This window comes from Schistocerca nitens, chromosome 6 (assembly GCF_023898315.1).
Source record: "Schistocerca nitens isolate TAMUIC-IGC-003100 chromosome 6, iqSchNite1.1, whole genome shotgun sequence".
NCBI classification, from domain to species: Eukaryota; Metazoa; Arthropoda; class Insecta; order Orthoptera; family Acrididae; genus Schistocerca; species Schistocerca nitens.
In genome coordinates, this window is record NC_064619.1 from 365,459,856 (window position 1) to 365,478,044 (window position 18,189).

The 18,189-nt window shown below is 44.4% G+C and overlaps 1 protein-coding gene across 1 annotated transcript in view; it reads left to right on the forward strand.

The window, feature by feature from the left end:
* The window catches only part of LOC126263363 (uncharacterized), a 146,078-nt gene that overhangs the window by 127,430 nt on the left and 459 nt on the right, over positions 1-18,189 (forward strand). The gene's annotated exons all lie outside the window — the stretch shown is intronic.

An 18,189-nucleotide genomic window follows, 5' to 3' on the forward strand; every position in this document is an offset into this window, starting at 1 on the left:
TACACGCCCAGACGCCTACAATTCGAAATCCTAATATAGAGCACTGTGGAGACCTATTGAAAACTACTATAATGTACTTTGTCATTTAATTATTAATTATTTCACATCTTTCGTAGTGTTCAACAATGTACAGTTGTCTTTCTGGTGCGCCAATGTGTTCGTATTTCAAATCTTTGCACAATTACTCTGCTGTATTGTTGTACAGTTGCTCGTGTATTAAGACAGTTGAATATAGTGCCTCGTTTCCCCTCTAACACATTTGAAACATATCTTGCTCCTCTGTTACTATTGTAGCTCAGTCGTAGTAAAGTAAGAACACAGAGATTTACAACCCAAGCGACCTGCAATTTTTTCAACGAGAATAATCAAAATGTACAGCTAAGTCATACCTAGCGTGTTGAAACTTATGATAACACAGATGCTTAATTCATTTGTATGAGCAACAAGCTGAAATAACTGATCTGAATACATAATATCGTTCAAACAGAGAGCAGGGTAAGTAATCAGCGCAGCAGCACAGCAACGCATCCGGTGTTTCCCATGCTCTCTACGTTTCGTTGGCGTTTTACGTATCCGAAATAGCTAATACAGAAGCACTTGGCGGATAACTTTCATCATCACTATTTGATTAGCGAGGCAGAACAACGTTAGCGTAAGCTTCCTGATCATGCACACATCAAAAAACGTTTTGCATCACCTCGGTTCCGACAGTTCCGGAACCTGTACAGAAAATTGGAATAGATATCAACATAAACATCATTTCCGCCCTTTTCTTGCTCATGAAAACCACACATTCCATGTTGTACCGCCATCCAGCGAGACCTTATGAGTTGGTGGTCCAGATTGCTGTACACACCGGCACCTCTAATACCCAGTATCACGTCCTCTTGCATTGATGGATGCCTGTATTCGTCGTGGCATACTATTCCCAAGTTCATGAAGGCACTGTTGGTCCAGATTGTCCCACACCTCAACGGCGATTCGGCCTAGGTCCCTCACAGTGGTAGGTGGCTCACGTCTTCCAGCAACAGCCCTTTTCAGTCTATCCCAGGCATGTTCGATAGGGTTCATGTATGGAGATCATGCTGGCCACTCCAGTCGAGCGATGTCGTTTTCCTGAAGGAAGTCATTCACAAGATGTGCAAGATGGGGGCGCGAACTGTCGTACAGGAAGACGAATGCCTCGCCAATATGCTGCCGATATGGTTGCACTATCGGTCAGAGGATGGCATTCACGTATTGTAAAGCCGTTACGACTCCTTCCATGATCACCAGCGGCGCACGTCGGCCCAATATAATGCCACCCCAAAACAGCAGGGAACCTCCACCTTGCTGCATTCGCTGGACAGTGTGTCTAAGGCGTTCAGCCTGACCGGGTTGCCTCCAAACACGTCTCCGACGAATGTCTGGTTGAAGGCATATTCGACACTCATCGGTGACGAGAACGTGATGCCAATCCTGAGCGGTTCATTCGGCATGTTATACCGCTCTGTGTGGTGTAGTGGTTGCAAATATGGACCTCGCCACGGACGTCCGGAGTGAAGTTTCCCTTCATGCAGCCTATTGCGCACAGTTTGAGTCGTAACAGGACGTCCTGTGGCTGCACGAAAAGCATTATTCAGCATGGTGGCGTCGCTGTCAGGGTTCCGTCGAGCCATAATCCGTAAGTAGCGGTCATCCACTGCAGCCCTTGGGCAGCCTGAGCGAGGCATGTCATCGACAGTTCCTGTATCTCTCTGGATCTCCTCCATGTCCGAACAACATAGCTTTGGTTCACTCCGAGACAACTGGACACTTCCCTTGTTGAGAACCCTTCCTAGCACAAAGTAACAATGCGGACGCGGTCGAGCTGCAGTGTTGACCATCTAGGCATGGTTGAACAACAGACAACACGAGCCGTGTACCTCCTTCCCGGTGGAATGAGTGGAGTAGATGGGCTGTCGGACCTCCTCCGTCTAATTGGCGCTGCTCATGCACGGTTGTTTCCATCTATGGGCGGGTTTAGTGACATCTGTGAACAGTCAAAGGGACTGTGCCTGTGATACAATATCCACAGTCAACGTCTATCTTCAGGAGTTCTGGGGACCGGGGTGGTGCAAAACTTTTTTTGACGTGTGTATTACCTGCAAACGTTCGGAGTTAACATCCAGATCTCTTCACAATTCCTCATGGAGTGCTGCCGTGTGGCCCTGTTTACGCTGATATGCCTATTTGATGGGAAGATTAAGCACGGAAATCTTCAGATTTAATCTGGGGGAAGTAGGTTAACTATGCGGCGTCCTGCTTCAGTCTCTTCCTTCTTTCCTATCATCTAGTGATACACCGTCATTTCACAACGGGTCACTGAATGGCGAGGGACATGCATAAAGATCTTGCCCAGGACAACAGTGTCAGACTTCTGCGTTGCCCATAAGGCTCATTACGTTATTATGGACAGTGGTGTTAAACATTCAGTGTTCTATGAAAATCAGAGCTGCTTACAAATAACTTTTACGTCTAATACGCGGAATACAATCATAATTTACCGCAACAACTCCATAAACAATACCTTTGCTTATTTCTGATGGAATGAAAACATAGCATTGAAATAATCTATTGGTATTGAGAGCAACCGGGTTAAATTCCTGTCTTGCCTCTACCTCGCAGATTTTCGTGGTGTTCTTGTTACTCCAAATCCGGTAGTTCCCACAAAAAAAAAGGCCGTAACATCTTGACCATCTTGACTCCACATAGTTTACATTTGATATTTCTCGTTTCACTGTAGCTCAGATTGTAAATTCTAAAATGGGGAAAAGATATTGGCTTTATCTTGAGTGGTTTTTATTTAGCAAAACTCACTATTTGTTCCTCTGTTCGCTGAACAATAATATTTTTAGATGATAGCACCTTGAGCAAAGTACTCTCTTTTCCTCTCTCTCTCTTCACCGATACATATATCGATGATGTTACACCATCAATAAATGCGTTTATTTTACTCGACAGTACAGATGACTGTGCCATAAACAGTGAAACGGCGCGTTTTAGTCAGTGTTGCTCCTAGATTCGTGACGACGTGGAAAGTACTGCCACAAACGTAAATAAAACTAAAATAGCAACTATAGTACAAAAGGCAGACTACAACGTGAACAACAAAATGTATTGTTCGGTGAAATAAAGGGAAAGCGACAGACGGTGGAGTAACATAATCAAAACTTGCCAAGGTAAAGAGATAAATGAAGGAACTATGTTATTCTCTTGGCGGAATCATCAAAATATATTTATTACTCTGTTTTCCTCTGAAATATTCTTGGAGCTTTTTCCAGTGCAAATAATTTCTTGCAATCTTATTCTGGAGTCACAACGAAAAAATTCAGCTTGGGTAGTGGAGGCTGTTATCTGCAGTGCAAGTGCTTGGTGGCGCCATTTCCTGCAGACTCCGGAGCGCTGCCTGCAATTTCATTACGGCTGTGGGGTCAGGCGTCGCATTATTTAACGCCGCCGTGAAAGTAGTTGCACGTACTACGCCGTATTCGTTAGGCCCGTGCAGCGAAAGTCAGAGGTGCTGGAGGCAAGGCACACATTGTACTACTGAGCGAACTCATGCTCTGTGGTGTGATTATAAGGTTCTTAGAACTCTTTAAGAGATGCTCCTAGCGATGGAGAATTTTTGTTGTCATATCAGGCCGAGGTTTAACCTTAGCCAAGACTATAGTCGCGTGCCTAATGACCACATTTCCTTCGGAATGAAAGGTACAAATTTCAGCGGCAGATCATCCCAGAAAACAAATGCAACGAGATTTGAAGTGTTTATAGCGAAGGAAGACAACCATCAGTTTCAGATTTCTTTAAGTCAGTTGCATTGTAGAGGTTTTACTTCATCACATGCGTTGTGTAAGCCACTTTTGAATTACATTAATCAGAGTCCAAGTACCCTGATGAATCTCCAGCACTGTCCCGTTAAAATACACTGAAGAGCTAAAGAAATGGTACACCGGCCTGATATCGTATAGGGCTCCCGCGAGCAAGCATGAGTGTCGCAACACGACTGGGCATGGACTCGACTAATGTCTGAAGTAGTGCTGGAGGGAACTGACACCATGAATCCTGCAGGGCTGTCCATAAATCCGTATGAGTACGAGAGGGTGGAGATCTCTTCTGAACAGCAAGTTGCAAGACAAAAATGGTTCAAATGGCTCTGAGCACTATGGGACTTAACGTCTACGGTCATCAGTCCCCTAGAACGTAGAACTACTTAAACCTAACTAATTTAAGGACAACACACAACACTCAGTCATCACGAGTTGCAAGACATACCAGATATGCTCAATAATGTACATTTATGGGGAATTTAGTGGCCACAGGAAGTGTTTAAATTCAGAAGACTGTTCCTGGAGCCACTCTGTAGCGTGGGGGTGTGGGGTGTGGAGTGTCTCATTGTCCTGCTGAAATTGACCGAATCTGTCGGAATGCGCAATGGACATAATGAATCAGGTGACCATGCAGGATGCTTAAGTACGTGTCACCTGTCAGAGTCGTATCTAGACGTATCAGCGGTCCCATATCACGCCAACTGCACACGTCCCACACCATTACAGAGCCATCACCAGCATGAACAGTCCCCTGCTGACATGCAGGGTCCATGGATTCATGAGGTTGTCTCCATACCCATACGCGTCCATCCGCTCGATACAATTTGAAACGAGACTCGTCCGACTAGGCAAAATGTTTCCAGTCGGCAACAGTCCAATGTCAGTGCTGAAGGGGCCCAGAAGAGGCGTAAAGCTTTGTGTCGTGGAGTCATCAAGGGTACACGAGTCGGCATTTGGTTCCGAAAGCCCACTCCGATTATGTTTGTCTGAATGTTTCGCACGCTGACACTTGCTGATGACCCATAATTTAAATCTGCAGCAATTTTCAGAAGGTTTGCACTTCTGTCACGTTGAACGATTCTCTTCAGTCATCATTGGTCCCGTTCTTGCAGTATCTTGTTCCGGGCGTAGCGATGTGGAAGATTTGATGTTTTACCGTATTCCTGTTATTCACGGTACACTCATGAAATGGGCATACGGGAAAATCCCCACTTCATCGCTACCTCGGAGATGCTGTGTGCCATCGCTCGTGAGCCGACTACAGCACAACGTTCAAACTGACTTAAATCTTGCTAGCCACCCATTGTAGCAGCAGTAACCGACCTAACAACTGCGCCTGACACTTGTCTTATATAGGCGTTGCAGAACCGTATTCTGCTTGTATTTGAATGCTGTATTTGAATGCGCATGCCTATACCAATTTCTTTGGCGCTTCAGTGTAATGTGGCATTGGCAGACGCACAGCACCTAATTTTTCATACACTGTTCTATAAATGGAGAATTTTCGATCATGCAGTACACATTCCGACAGCGACTGGCGGTTTCATTCAGAGTTACCTCAACCTAATATATAATCGGATCTGTTGCAGTCTTGTAGCTGTTGCACACAAAGATCAACCCCTAAACTGATGTCGTCATTTGAAGAGAGTAAAACCTAGAATCAGGGTTTTAACCTTATAATGATCAGGTTACTCGCCAGCGTGCAGCTGCCGCCTGAGTACCGATTGCTCTTGGAAACGTGTGAAAGTGCATGTAAGCCTTCCAATTGTCTTTCATGAGCTTCCCTCCGCGTCTTATGGAACGACTCTAAGGGCCCTACGTACTGGGATGCCACAGCAGCTTTGCTGACAGAGACGGCAGACGGAAGCATGGGACGCAATGGAGCCCCCCGCACCTGGCAGCTACATGAGTGTGGCAACTCTGCCGGCAGGCATGCCAGCCAAGCTGCGCTGCCTCTGGCACACGGCCGCTCCCGCAGACCTGCCAAGCGCTACCTGCCTCTCACCCGTACCTAGTTTTATCCGCCCACGTGGACGGTGTGGATAGTTTTGACACCGAATCTTTCATCTGCGAGATTCAGATGAGATCAGAAACTTGGGATACTCCATCTCCGAACTATTCAAAACACGAACTGAAAAAAAAATTGTGTTGGGAATTACGAGGGTCATAAGTGAAGCTCAGTTCGAAGAATAAGCCGCTCCACATCATAATCGCATTCAAACTATTCACAATAACGCACTTTCTGAACTCTGGCTGGAAATCACCGATCCTCAGTTTCCTCAGAGACTGTTCCTGATGCTCCATCCAGCCACCAGAGCTTTACACCACACACTAAGCACGTTTAGTATCCGGGCTATGTAAGTTTCTCTTGAAACCTACTTTCAGGCCTTAATAACAGCTCTACAGCTCCTGCTGCAGTAAGTGACGCTAATCAGCCAGATCCATCAGACACGCTAGAAATATTTTGAGAAAAAATATGTAAACAAAGGTGACAGGTTTCCGACTTCATGTCTAAAACATTTGTAAATTTAATTTCAGTTTATGATAACGTGCTTTCAAATAAAAATTGAGAAGCACTTCTATGTATACTTTACGGTTACGACAAAAACTGTATATATCATGTAGCTTTAAACGTGGCTGCGTTGTCAGCGACGGTCACAAGGTAAAATTAAAACAATTGCAGCCCTCGGTCGGGAAAATGAATTTACCTAGGTTTCTGCCACGTCTAAGAGTGCCTTCCTCAGAAATAAATCATTTAAATCTGGCATGTCACGTATAAAATAAATATGAAGTGATAACGCTTTAGTCACAAAATATAAGTCTGATGCTACCGCAACGCGACATGTGGTGCAGCCCTTTGTGACTAAAGCGTTATCGCTTCATATTTATTTTATACGTGATATGCCAGTTATAAATGTTTTATTTCTGACGAAGGCACTCTTAGAAGCGGCCGAAACCTTGGTCGAAAGACTTCATTTTCGGAAACGAGGGCTGTAATTGTTTTAATTTTATCTGTAAATATCACTACAGACCACAAATAATTAGCTGCCGAGAACACAGGTTGCATTCCTCTGGTGTCTCTGCCGGCGTTTCGTACTGCCGGACCTGAGCACTGCCAGCTGAGCGGCCAGCAGACCTGCCACGGCGTCCTAGCGGACGCAGACACTTTCGTACCCGTCTCGTAACCTTGATTTGTTAAATTTTAAGCTGACGTAGCAACGGGTTCCCCAACTGAGCCCTATAAAATAGCCACGTTTTCGTATATACAACAAGTAAAAATAAATTAAGTCCTCCTAATAGTGAACATTCAAAGAGCATACCCAACTTCGTTCTTCGAACAGAGACACAATTGAACGTTTCTTTTGATAGTGTGTTTAACGTTCAAAAAGGACTAATTTTTATTTTCAAGCACATTACATTTGATATCATGCATTCTGTAAATAACATAACCTCTGCAATAACACGCCTAGAACAACGAAAGTAGATATACGAACACTGAGTATGACTCTAGCGTCCTCTCTTTCATTTTGGCTCCATGTATTTCCGATTCGCGGCTACTCTTACGGTAACTGCTAAACGGTTGCAGCGTGGAAGTGTATCTTTGTTTCTACAGCTAACTACTCGCTCTCGTAAGATTCTCTGTCTGCGCAGGCACGTACTCCGACCCAGATATTTGTTCTTGCGATCCCCAGTAACTCTCTCCCGCAGTATTTGTAAACCAAGCTTCTAACTTAGTTATAACAAACGGTCAGTATGGTGACACATCCAAATTCTAAATTCCACCACATAAGTTCTTCACAAATTAATGCTTTTTTTTAGTCACGTTACTACATTGTCTTTTTTTCTCTTCTATTTCGTTTCATTCTCTACGCTAGGAAGACGCGGACTGTTTAAGATCCGACCTATTTCAGAGCTCGAGTCAAAAACTACACTATTGGCCATTAAAACTGCTACACCAAGAAAAAATGCAGATGATAAAAGGGTATTCATTGGACAAATATATTATACTAGAAGTGACATGTGGTTACATTTTCACGCACTTCGATTGCATAGATCCAGAGAAATCAGTACCCAGAACAACCACCTCTGGTCATAGTAACGGCCTTGATACGCCTGGGCATTGAGGCAAACAGAGCTCGGATAGCGTGTACAGATACAGCTGCCCATGCAGTTTCAACACGATACCACAGTTCATCAAGAGTAGTGACTGGCGTATTGTGACGAGCCAGTTGCTCGGCCACCATTGACCAGACGTTTTCAGTTGGTGAGAGATCTGGAGAATGTGCTGGCCAGGGCAGCAGTCGAACATTTTCTGTATCCAGAAAGACCCGTACAGGCCCTGCAACATGCGGTCGTGCATTATCCTGCCGAAATGTAGGGTTTCGCAGGGATCGAATGGAGGGTAGAGCCACGGGTCGTAACACATCTGAAATGTAACGTCCACTGTTCAAAGTGCCGTCAATGTGAACAAGAGGTGACCGAGACGTGTAACCAATGGCACACCATACCATCACGCCGGTTGGTACGCGAGTATGCGATGACGAATACACGCTTCCAATGTGCGTTCACCGCAATGTCGCCAAACACGGATGCGACCATCATGATGCTGTAAACAGAACCTGGATTCATCCGAAAAAATGATGTTTTGCCATTCATACGCCCAGGTTCGTCGCTGAGTACACCATCGCAGGCGCTCCTGTCTGTGATGCAGCATCAAGGGTAACCACAGCCATGGTCTCCGAGCTGATAGTCCAAGGTGCTACAAACGTCGTCGAACTGTTCGTGCAGGTGGTTGTTGTCTTGCAAACGTCCCCATCTGTTGACTCAGGGATCGAGACGTAGCTGCACGATCCGTTACAGCCATCCGGATAAGATGCCTGTCATCTCGACTGCTAGTGATACGAGGCCCTTGGGATCCAGCATGGCGTTCCGTATTACCCCCTCCTGAACCCACCGATTCCATATTCTGCTAACAGTCATTGGATCTCGACCATCGCGAGCAGCAATGTCGCGATACGATAAACCGCAATCGCGATAGGATAGAATCCGTCCTACAGCCAACGCCGGTCGACTGCTGTTTGTGTATGAGAAATCGGTTGGAAACTTTCCTCATGTCAGCACGTTGTAGGTGTCGCCACCGGCGCCAACCTTTTGTGAATGCTTTGAAAAGCTAATCATTTTCATATCACAGCATCTTCTTCCTGTCGGTTAAATTTGGCGTCTGTAGCACGTCATCTTTGTGGTGTAGCAGTTTTAATGGCCAGTAGTGTAGTTACGTTTTTCTACCTGTATAGTAGCTGGACAAGTTGCGAGACAGTCACGTGCTGAGTGATCTCCATGTATCTATGGATCAGTGGTTTGCATCTGTCGAATGACGCGAGAGGGATCGAACGAACATACAAGTATGTATGTAATACCATAAACCAGTGGTCGACAAACTGCGGCCCGAATCAAATATTTGTGCGGCCCTCGTATTTTGTTATAATATGCATCTAGCAGGCAACAGCCTAAACCCAAACGTCGGCTAACATTAAGAGCGTTTTTAGAATGTATGTTTCTTGGACAGTAACGAACAGAAATATTTGCGGAGGCAGTAATGTTTCAAGACCCGCCTCATTTTGATTGACGTTGGTGAATTCGGCCGTGATCTAAGTTGGCCGCTTGTATCAGGGGCAGAGAGGTAATAACGCGGCCAATGCGGGATTGTAGGGTGTGAGACGGGGAATGTGGTACTGTTTGCCAGTACTGACAACTCATTGATCAACCGCTGTGTTATAAATTTTGACACGGAAGTAATATGATTTCAAGAATGCGCAGTACAGAGCCGATTATCTTCAAAAGTGGTATATATTTAAAGCAAAAAACATTATATTAATGAAGGCTGTTGTAATACAGTGACCAGAATAAAACGAACATTTAAATCATTTATCAAAGTTTTGTCATGCTGTCTTATATTCAGTAGCGCTTTTAAATATAAATACAAATGCTACCAAATATAGGCAGTCGTTTGGGGGCAAATAACGTGATAATTTATATGGGTTACCATTTATATAAGTGGCGATCAAGAATTTTCCGTTCGGAGGCCATACAGTCGTTATGACAATCAGGGTAAATCGCCGTGAGCACTGAGGCAATCATCCAACTTTCGCACAGCGTTGAAGATACCGTTGTCGTCGTCGTGTGACTAGGGCCTCCCGTCGGGTAGACCGTTCGCCGGGTGCAAGTCTTTCGATTTGACGCCACTTCGGCGACTTGCGCGTCGATGGGGTGAAATGATTGTGATTAGGACAACACAACACCCAGTCCCTGAACGGAGAAAATCTCCGGCCCAGCCGGGAATCGAACCCGGGCCCTTAGGATTGACATTCTTTCGCGCTGACCACTCAGCTACCGGGGACGGACAAGATACCGTTTGAAGACATTGGTTGGTAAAAAAAAAAACCGTGTGCTGTTGGTAAAATCCGTAGCTGCTGAACATCCTCGTCCGAAAGACATCGTCGATCCTTCAAGTTCTTTTGTAAGCGACCAAAGGCGTGATAATCACATGGGGAGAGACCAGGAGTATAAGGCGGCTGTTCGAGTGTCTCCCACTTGGCGCAGCTTCCGCATCAAGTCCACCATCGACCGGCGTCTTGTGTCAAATCCCAACCAGCACAGAACTTGGTGCATTATTCCACAATGGTGATTTTCGACAGAAGTACTGCCCCACACGCTTCTTAATTCTCAGCTGGGTGTCTACGGCGTTTGTTCTTCGGCACCCAAGAAAAGAGTAATAGCACGTTCGTCCCGTTTGGACGAATGTGGTAATAATGTCGCCATACTTCCCGTTTCTGCATTTACCTCACGCACGTCGGAAACACACGAATGCCACACTAATCCCATAGCTACATGTCGGTGCTTATATACCCGCTACGTAGCATATTTGGTGCAGCAACTCCCTCAAACGGAGAGGTTCTCATCGCCCCTAACAATATCAGTACACATACGGCCCGAGGTGCACAACACATTGTTAATATCGACTATTCAGGAAATAAGTTTGACGACCGCTGCCCTAAATGTTCAACTGCACTATGAGCAGTAGAATTTGGGGATCAAGCCATGTCCCCCCTCCCTAGAAAACAATTACAATTCACTGAAGCGAATGTTACCTGATGATTGATTGGCAATGGAAACAGTTAGCAGAACATTCCATATGGTTCATTGCCCTAGAGAATTTCGAGAGGTAGTTTTCCTGATAATACTGCTCAACTATCTCGTTTCCCCAAAAACTGTTCCCCAGCCCATTCTATAATTTTTTTTACCGATCACATGGACATCCATCTACCCCATGAAGCAGAGAACGTGGCTAATCTGAGAAACAAATGGCTCTGAGCATTATGGAACTTAACATCTGAGGTCATCAGTCCCCTAGACTTAGAACTACTTAAACCTAACTAATCTAAGGACAGCACACACATCCATGCCCGAGGCAGGATTCGAACCTGCGACCATAGCAGCAGCGCGGTTCCGGACTGAAGCGCCTAGAACCATTCGGTCACTGAGAAAATAGCCCAACGCCAATAAGCAGTAGTTCACCCATAATTAGAATGGGTCCATATGCATCTGTGTGCCACAGTTCACGAAATTGTATTTCACCCATTTGTAGTATCAGACTGCTTCTTGTTTTACTTCGACGTTCTTCGTAGTATGTCAGACGCCCTTAATGTTGTATCGAAGAATGCACTCTTTTAAGACTTCTGCCAAACGCCTTAATGAGCTCCTTTAATCACCAATCAATACTTCCAATCAATATTATTGTTAGTCGACAATGAATATTCTACAAGGGAAGGGCCATTATAGAAATCCTGTAATCCTGGATCAAGATAATGCATCTTGAAACCATTCTGAGCAATACAAATTGACTCGACTTCTTAACTGCAAATTAACTTCGACTAGATTACTCCTAAAGGAAAAGATCACCAGTGCGTCACTATGGGAGAACGTCAACACCTCCAGCATATCGGTGTTTACATTAAGTGCAAAAAGTATGTAACTAAGCGACAGCCGTAGAGACACTACCAGAAACGTCTTCGAATATACACTACTGGCCACTAAAATTGCTACACCACGAAGATGACTTGCTACAGTCGCGAAATTTAACCGACAGGAAGAAGATGCTGTATTATGCAAATGATTAGCTTTTCAGAGCATTCACACAATTTTGGCGGCGGTAGTGACACATACAACGTGCTGACATGAGGAAAGTTTCCAACCGATTTCTCATAAACAAACACCAGTTGACGGGCGTTGCCTGCTGAAACGTTGTTGTGATGCCTCAGGTAAGGAGGAGAAATGCGTACCATCACGTTTCCGACTTTGATGAAGGTCGGATTGCAGCCTATCGTGATTGCGGTTTATCGTATCGCGACATTGTTGCTCGCGTTGGTCGAGATCCAATGACTGTTAGCAGAATATGGAATCGGTGGGTTCAGGAGGGTAATACGGAACGCCATGCTGGATCCCAAGGGGCTCGTATCACTAGCAGTCGAGATGACAGGCATCTTATCCGCATGGCTGTAACGGATCGTGCAGCCACGTCTCGATCCCTGAGTCAACAGATGGGGACGTTTGCAACACAACAACCATCTGCACGAACAGTTCGACGACGTTCGCAGCAGCATGGACTATCAGCTCGGAGACCATGGCTACGGTTACCGTTGACGCCGCATCACAGACAGGAGCGCCTGCGATGGTGTACTCAACGACGAACGTGGTTGCACGAATGGCAAAACGCCATTTTTTCGGATGAATCCAGGTTCTGTTTACAGCATCATGATGGTCGCATCCGTGTTTGGCGACATCGCGGTGAACGCACATTGGAAACGTGTATTCGTCATAGTCATACTGGCGTATCACCCGGCGTGATGGTATGGGGGGTATGGGGTGCCATTGGTTACACGTCTCGGTCACCTTTGTTCGCATGGACGGCACTTTGAACAGTGGGCGTTACATTTCAGATGTGTTACGACCCGTGGCTCTACCCTTCATTCGATCCCTGTAAAACCCTACATTTCAGCAGGACAATGCACGAACGCATGTTGTAGGTCCTGTACGGGCCTTTCTGGATACAGAAAATGTTCGACTGCTGCCCTGGCCAGCACAGTCTCCAGATCTCTCACCAATTGAAAACATATGGTCAATGGTGGCCGAGCAACTGGCTCGTCACAATAAGCCAGTCACTACTCTTGATGAACTGTGGAATCGTGTTGAAGCTGCATGGGCAGCTGTACCTCTACACGCCATCCAAGATCTGTTTAACTCAATGCCCAGGCGTATCAAGGCCGTTATTACGGCCAGAGGTGGTTGTTCTGGGTACTGATTTCTCAGGAGCTATGCACCCAAATTGCGTGAAAATGTAATCGCATGTCAGTTCTAGTATAATATATTTGTCCAATGAATACCCGTTTATCATCTGCATTTCTTCTTGGTGTAGCAATTTTAATGGCCAGTAGTGTACACACACTAACGCTCCTAGAAGGACGGAGTTCGGGCGGCAAACCGAAATACGATGAGTGTCTGAGCCTGGTTCATAATGGCCTTCGGGATCACAATGGCCCTTTTGATGAGCACTTGGTCTGTGAGAATGGGTCACATGCGTGTGGATCTTGAGCAGACTTGTAGCAACATTTTTTCTTACGAAATAACCACTTCAGTCCAAGAGCAGGAACTCCACACCACAAGTGATTCCCATGTAGAATCACTGGTATAACATAACGCTGGTGGTAGAGGATCACTGTACCCTAATTTAGCACTGTGGTCAGTTCTGGCCACTTCATAGTATCGATGGGACACAACAGACACATGCAGCCCATCTGTTTTCGTAGAGAGTACGGCATTTCGGTCGGCCCTGGGGAGTTGCGCTTATCTCCTGCATTTGCAGACGCTTCACCACTGGCCGCCAAGGTGGATGGTTAAACGTTAGCTCACACGCCGCTAACGGAGCATCGCTAAATTGAACGCTGACAACGTGTGCAAACGTAATATTCTTAGCCTTTTCGATCTACAGATACATTCTCATATTTTGGAATTGATGTCTTTTTTAATTATCATAATATTTAGTAAATGTTATCAGCAATACGTCACAAGCAGTATGTAGTATATACTACTTAAGTACTGGTTATTAGTTTCTACTCCATGTAAATTGGCACTCAGTTCACATAAATGTTATTCTATAAGATCGAATAATTCACTGATTTTTCAGTTTGTTGTTCTGTCTCAGGCCAACTGTCCATGGTTTTATCCAATGAAGTCATGCTCATTAAGGCCCTTGCAGCGGTATGAAGAGACACCTTCAGCCTTCCTGAATCTTATTTCAGGACTGCACGTACGAAAAGCAATAAACAATTCCTGCAATTTGATGTTGTTTCGAAAACTTACGTTCGATTCCGTTTTGTTCTGCGAAGAGAAAAACAGCTTTCCTTAAAAGGACAGTATCTACTCCGAACCCACAAGTTGAGAACCTAAGCTCCGTTTTACTAAATGCTTCCCTGACTCGATGGTAAACATAGACTGTTGAGCCTTCTTCTTCAGCTGATCATCATCACCACGCTGTACACGGCGCTGAAGACGTGAACGAGACACCCCAAATAGTTCTGGAGCACGACAGAAGCTGCTCCATTGGCGGAATGCAATCATAGCTTGTCGCATATCATCTTCCGGCCAACCACCTTTATCATTACCCATCTGCAAGAGAACAGTAAAAAATAAACCATTATAGTCATGTCCCTATTTAACCCTAATTTAGTTCCCTATTCACCCAAAAAAATAGTTTTTTAACTTACAAGGGTTAGTAACACTGAAACTATTTTACAAAAAACACTGTTTTCTGATGTCCGATTTAAAATCTAACGCAAGCAAATACATAATCAGACTAAAGGAATTCAGTCGATACGGAGCGCTTCTCGGTAGAGGTCCGCGAGAATTTTGCAGAAACGGTGATTCGGCGACTATAGCACGGAGTAAATCTTGCATTGATCGTGGACTGCGTAATGTAAATGATGCTCCAAGTGTTCCTCTTATGAGGAAATGAATCAGAAAGTTTGAAGAGACCGGTTCAGCGCTGGCCAAACCGAAATCCGAGAGACCAAGGTCATCAAGAACGGGCGAATCGGTGGAGAGTGTAAATCGATCTGTTCATGACGATCCTAACCTCTCCATTGGTATGCGAGCGAGTTCTTTAAATAAACATAGATCGTCACTGTACCAAATTCTGCAAAAGACCTTAAACAGTGCCCTTACAAAATCCAGTTGGTGCAAAAATTAAAGCCATGTAGTAGATTTTAAATAAACAAAATATTAGAAATGAGAAATTTCTGTTCCTCATAGTTTCAACACCTGATATTTGCTGTGAGAAATTCAGAACATGACACTAGACGGTCACTATGTTAAGTAGTTTTCTAATACATCAAGAACAGACGATAATCTAAAGACTGCAGCAGCTTATTATACGCAGTTCGTCTCTATTAGGGAATCAATATTCTAAAACTGTCCCTACTGAGCCACTGTCAAGAGCTTACCCTACTTACAGCTACATCTACATGATTACACTGCAATTCACAATTAAGTGCCTCGCAGAGGGTTCATCGAACCACCTGCAAGCTACTTCTCTACCATCCCACTTTCTAGGAGAGCGTGGGAAAAACGAACGCTTAAATCTTTCTGTGCTTTAGTGCCACTACCTTCAGTGACATACCATTGTTATCGCGCAATGAAGATATTGTGTCTTTCACATAGTGTGCTTTACATACGACCGGAATCTATTTGAAGAACTGCTTCATGCTTAAATCACACCTGCTGTCAAAAGCATTGTAAGAACTGATCCGAAGAAGAGTAACCAAGAATGTCGCAATTATTTCATAGTGAGTGTCTAATTTTCAGGCCCGGATCTAGGGGTGCCTGGGTGGGAGGGGGGGGGGGGGGCAAACCGTGCTATGCCCCCGGCGGCAATTTCATCAGGGGCCACCAAATTCATATTCTTGAAGAAAAAACCTTGTTTCACAAAGCGCCTAGCATCCAAAGCACGTTGGTCTATCTATTGTTCATATGGTTTTGAAACGCATCGCTTTTGGTCTTTGAACATTTTTGAACACATTCTAAGTTGATTTCTAAACGAATCATAAATTTAGTTTTGAGTGCGTGAATAGTGTACGTGATGTCTGTGCCTGGGGAATTCCCATCGCATCTAGAAATTAACTTCCCCGCAGACAAAATGGGACGGGGCTATACGAGCTGAGTCGAATAAACCCGAACGGGTGAGTGCCAATTGTTGTTTGTTTATATGGTTGATCGGATGTGCGACTGACAAAGCCTTGTTATAATTATACCAGAGTGGAAATAAACGACTAACAGGAATAACAGGTAAGAAAGATTACATATTATATTCTCGGTTATCCAAGAAAACGAACGTTTCAAAGAAAAATTTGGCCAGATCGGTACACAACTAAGAGCCAGTTTAACAATCCCCGTTTGGCAGTGGCTTAATTTTACTCTCGGAACAGCGCGGAAAGCGCGTTGTACGAGCATGTAATAACGCTTAACGCGGGATAAGTAAACCGGTGCTTCTGGTAGGGTTACTGAAGTAAACCGGGAAATACGTTTTGACAATGGCAGAAATAGTTACGGAATTAGTGATAAGATTGTTGGTAAGGACGAGGAAGGAGAAGAAACGGGGACAGCACACAAATTGAATGGATGAGTATAACGATTCCAAATTTATATTAAAATTTAGTACTACTACTACTACTTTTCGATCTTCTGCTTGAGAAACTGAAGTGTATGAAGGAAAAGTGAAACTATTTCCTAACATAAAACTTTTTGTTTGTAGTAGTCCTAATAGGCATTTGATATTGGTACTTCGTGAATTATATTCTGTCGAGTTATTTATGTAACGAGATAGATAAAAATAACAATTTATTTAGTGTGTGTTACAATTGTTGTAATACTAAAAAGGCTTGTTTCGTTTTATCTAGCTGACAGTAACAAAATAGACGTAATCAAGACGAGATAGCACACCAGTCTTGGGTATCATTCGTATTACCAGCTTTTTCAGTATTAGACGACGACATTTTGATTTTACATGTAGCAAAACGTTTGACGAACCCGATGAGATAATAGATTCTTTCGCAGAAAGGAAGCGTCGCCGCGTAAAGCTGTAACAAGATTAGAGAGAAAAAATCCTGGTACCTAAGGATTGAAGAAATGTGTACTGTCTTGCTTTTCTCTTGTCTTTAATGCTTTTATGTTCCCTATTGTCTTTAATGTTTTTATGTTCGCTATATTTAATTTTATGCCACACAAAAGAGAAAGTTATTACCCAATAGACAATAAAGACTTCAAATTTTCTGAAGAGTTCTTGTAATCAAAAATGGTTCAAATGGCTCTGAGCACTATGGGACTTAACAGCTGACGTTATCAGTCCCCTAGAACTTAGAAATGCTTAAACCTAACTAACCTAAGGACACCACACACATCCTGCCTGCCAGAGGCAGGATTCGAACCTTCGACCGTAGTGGTGGCGCGGTTCCAGACTGAAGCGCCTAGAACCGCTCGACCACACCGGCCGGCTCTTATTATCCCGCTCACAAATAATCCTACCCAGTATTGTGAGTGGTTGTTTTTTTTTTTTTTTTTTTTTTTTTTACTGAGTCAGGATGTCAAAACCGACCGACTGGGAGCTGAAGAAGCACCACAGGACATTATAATTTCCACTCTCCTGAATATATTTTTGATGGCTTGCATTACATCTTTGAATTCCACAGAGCGAAATACAGTGACGTGCGCTAGAGGGACGCTGTGTGGCGTGGCACTCCACTTTGGCACCCTTAAGACCAGATAACATGTCTTACATTTCTACGAACATATATATTTCATATATCAAACTCTTCAGAAAGGAGGGACGCGGTGGCCAAGCGGTTCTAGGCGCTTCAGTCTGGAACCGCGCGACCGCCACGGTCGCAGATTCAAATCCTGCCTCGGGCATGGATGTGTGTCATGTCCTTAAGTTAGTTAGGTTTAAGTAGTTCTAAGTTCTAGGGGACTGATGCCCACAGATGTTAAGTCCCATAGTGCTCAGAGCCATTTGAACCATTTTTTTTCTTCAGAAAGATGTGCGCTACAAAATGAACAAACTTTTGAATTTTTTTTATTTATTTTTTTTATGCCGGCCGCGGTGGTCTCGCGGTTCTAGGCGCGCAGTCCGGAACCGCTCGACAGCTACGGTCGCAGGTTCGAATCCTGCCTCGGGCATGGATGTGTGTGATGTCCTTAGGTTAGGTAGGTTTAAGTAGTTCTAAGTTCTAGGGGA